The 3,938-nt window shown below is 46.2% G+C and overlaps 1 protein-coding gene across 6 annotated transcripts in view; it reads right to left on the minus strand.

Annotated features, from left to right (window-relative positions):
- The window catches only part of CDC25C (cell division cycle 25C), a 49,248-nt gene that overhangs the window by 37,777 nt on the left and 7,533 nt on the right, over positions 1 to 3,938 (minus strand). The gene's annotated exons all lie outside the window — the stretch shown is intronic.

The raw sequence follows: 3,938 nt of genomic DNA on the forward strand, positions 1-3,938 counted from the left end.
TAACAAGTGTTTGTGCATTGCTGGTGGGAATGTAAAAGGGTGCAGAGGCATACTATGGATATTAGCATGGCAGTTCCTCAAAAATTAAACGTAGAATTATCACATAATCAAGCAAATTCCACTTCTGAATATATACCCCAGAGAATTAAAAGCAAGGACTGGTGCAGTGGCTCACGCCTATAATCCCAGCACTTTGGGAGGCTGAGGCAGGCAGATCACGAGGTCAGGAGTTTGAGATTAGCCTGGCCAACATGTTGAAACCCTGTCTCTACTAAAAATACAAAAATTAGCCAGGCATGGTGGCACGTGTGTGTAATCCCAGCTACTTGGGAGGCTGAGGCAGAAGAACTGCTTGAACCCTTGGCAACATGGCAAAACCTTGTCTCTACAAAATATACAAAAAAATTAGGCCAAGGCAGGCAGATCACATGAGGCCAGGAGTTTAAGACCAGCCTGGCCAACATGGCAAAACTCTGTCTCTACTAAAAATACCAAAAAAATTCACCAGGTATGGTGGCACATGCCTGTAACCCCAGCTACTAGGGAGGCTGAGGCACAAGAATCGCTTTAACCTGGGAGGTGGAGGTTGCAGTGAGCGGAGATTATACCAGTATACTCCAGCCTGGGTGACAGAGACTTTGTCTCAAAAAAAAAAACATGTCCAGGCATAGTGGCACACGCAGTCCCAGCTACTTGGTAGGCTGAGGTGGGAGAATCATCAGAGCCTAGGTGTTTGAGGCTGCATAAGCTATGATTGTGCCACTGCACTCCAGCAGAGATGACAGAGTGAGACCACACACACACACATACACAAACACACATAGAGAGAGAGAGAGACAAAATATTGTATTATTCCACTCATATGAGGTACCTAGAATAGTCAAATTCATAGAAACAAATTCATAGAAACAAATTCTCTGTTTCTGCCCAGCTGGGCAGACACAGAGATGGGGAGTTATCCCTTAATGGATATAGAGCTTCTGTTTTGAATAATGAAAAAATTCTGAAAATGAAATGTGGTGATGGTCTCACATTATTAATATACTTACTGGCACTAGACCATATACTCAAAAATAGTTAAAATTGTAAATATTATATACATTTTACTGCAATTAAAAAAAAATCACACATAAGACTATCCAATAACTGAACATACTCCAGGTCTTCCCTCCATCCCAGAAACCAAAAATCTAAATAAAACATGATCAACTTTATCTTAGGATAGAATAAAAATAGCTTTCCCTCAGGGTTGAGATTAGAAATAAGAATTCAAATCTCTGGAGTCCATGGTTTATGAAAATCAAGTGAATGCCTGGGTAAGTTAAGACCCCAGTATATAAGTGCACAAAAGACACTAGAGAAAATATGTAGGATAATAATCACATGAAATCACTAATTATTATTATTATTATTATTATTATTAATTTGAGATGGACTCTCACTCTGTTGCCCAGGCTGGAGTGCAGTGGTGCAATCTCGGCTCACTGCAACCTCTGCCTCCCAGGTTCAAGTGATTCTCCTGCCTCAGCCTCCCAAGTAGCTGGGATTACAGGTGTCTACCACCACACTCAGCAAATTTTTGTCCTTTTTTTTCGTAGAGATGGGGTTTCACCATGTTGGCCAGGCTGGTTGTGAACTCCTGACCTCAAGTGATCAGCCCACCTCGGCCTCCCAAAGTGCTGGAATTACAGGTGTGAGTCACTGCATCCAGCCACTACTAATTATTTTTATTTTACTTTTTTTTTTTTTTGATACAGAGTCTAACTCCATCATGCAGTGGCTCACACTGGAGTGCAGTGGCATGATCTCAGCTCATTGCAACCTCCGCCTCCCAGGTTCAAGCCATTCTTGTTCCTCAGCCAGGCACCACCATGCCTGGCTAATTTTTTCATTTTTAGTAGAGATGGGGTTTTGCCATGTTGGCCAGGTTGCTCTCAAATTTACATCATAGCATAATTTATTTATTTATTTATTTTTTTTTTTGAGACGGAGTTTCGCTCTCGTTACCCAGGCTGGAGTGCAATGGCGTGATCTCGGCTCACTGCAGCCTCCACTTCCTGGGTTCAGGCAATTCTCCTGCCTCAGCCTCCTGAGTAGCTGGGATTACAGGCACGTGCCACCATGCCCAGCTGATTTTTTGTATTTTTAGTAGAGACGGGGTTTCACCATGTTGACCAGGATGGTCCCGATCTCTTGACCTCGTGATCCACCCGCCTCGGCCTCCCAAAGTGCTGGGATTACAGGTGTGAGCCACCGCACCCGGCCCAGCATAATTTATTAAAGGAAAATTTGGATACCACTAAGCAACAATATGGAAGTGCTTTTATAAATTAGGGTCCATTTATTGGAAAAAAGCATCCAGAGCTGGGCACAGTCCCTTGTGCCCATAGTCCCAACTACCCAGTAGGCTGAAGTGGTAAGATTGCTTGAGCCTAAGAGAGCAAGTCTAGCCTGGGCAACATACCAATAACTTTTGTCTAAAAAATAAAAAATAAAAAAGCAGCCTGGGGCCGGGCGCAGTGGCTCAAGCCTGTAATCCCAGCACTTTGGGAGGCCGAGGCGGGTGGATCACGAGGTCAAGAGATGGAGACCATCCTCGTCAACATGGTGAAACCCCGTCTTTACTAAAAATACAAAAAATTAGCTGGGCATGGTGGCACATGCCTGTAATCCCAGCTACTCAGGAGGCTGAGGCAGGAGAATTGCCTGAACCCAGGAGGCGGAGGTTGCGGTGAGCCGAGATCGCGCCATTGCACTCCAGCCTGGGCAACAAGAGTGAAACTCCGTCTCAAAAAAAAAAAAAAAGCAGCCTGGGCGTGGTGGCCCACAACTGTAATCCCAGCACTTTGGGAGGCCGAACTGGGTGTATCACGAGGTCAGGAGTTTGAGACCAGGCTGGCCAACATGGTGAAACCCTGTCTCTACTAAAAACACAAGAAAAATAGCTGAACATGGTGGCGGGTGCCTGTAATCCCAGCTACTCAGGAGGCTGAGGCAAGAGAATCATTTGAACCAGGGAGGCGGAGGTTGCAGTAAGCCAAGATGGCACCATTGCACTCCAGCCCGGGCAACAAGGTGAGACTCCGTCTCAAAAAAAAAGCAATCTTTATACTTAAAGAATAAAGTAGAAGAGGCCAGGGCGCGGTGGCTCATACCTGTAATCCCAGCACTTTGGGAGGCTGAGGCAGGCAGACTACCTGAGGTCAGGAGATCGAGACCAACCTGAGCAACATAATGAAACCCTGTCTCTACTAAAAATACAAAAAATGGCCAGCACGGTGGCTCACACCTTTAATCCCAGCACTTTGGGAGGCCAAGGTGGGCGGAACAACTGAGGTCGGAGTTTGAGGCCAACATGGAGAAATCCTGTCTCTACTAAAAGTACAAAATTAGCCAGGCATGGTGATGCATGCCTGTAATTTCAGCTACTAGGGAGACTGAGGCAGGAGAATTGCTTGAAACCTGGAGGCAGAGGTTGCGGTAAACCGAGATCACGCCATTGCACTCTAGCCTGGGCAACAAGAGTGAAACTCCGTCTCAAAAAAAAAAAAAAAAAATTAGCCAGCCATAGTAGCATGTGCAAGTAGTCCCAGCTACGCAGGAGGCTGAGGCAGGCAGAGGTTTCAGTGAGCTGAGATCATGCCACTGCACTCCAGCCTGGGCAACACAGTGAGACTCTGTCTCATATAAAAAGAATAAAGTAGCCGGGCGTGGTGGCTCAAGCCTGTAATCCCAGCACTTTGGGAGGCCGAGGCGGGTGGATCACAAGGTCAAGAGATCGAGACCATCCTGGTCAACATGGTGAAACCCCGTCTCTACTAAAAATACAAAAAATCAGCTGGGCATGGTGGCGTGTGCCTGTAATCCCAGCTACTCAGGAGGCTGAGGCAGGAGAATTGCCTGAACCCAGGAGGCGGAGGTTGCGGTGAGCCGAGATC

This window comes from Sapajus apella, unplaced genomic scaffold (assembly GCF_009761245.1).
Source record: "Sapajus apella isolate SASKATOON/1434 unplaced genomic scaffold, GSC_monkey_1.0 scaffold71, whole genome shotgun sequence".
NCBI classification, from domain to species: Eukaryota; Metazoa; Chordata; class Mammalia; order Primates; family Cebidae; genus Sapajus; species Sapajus apella.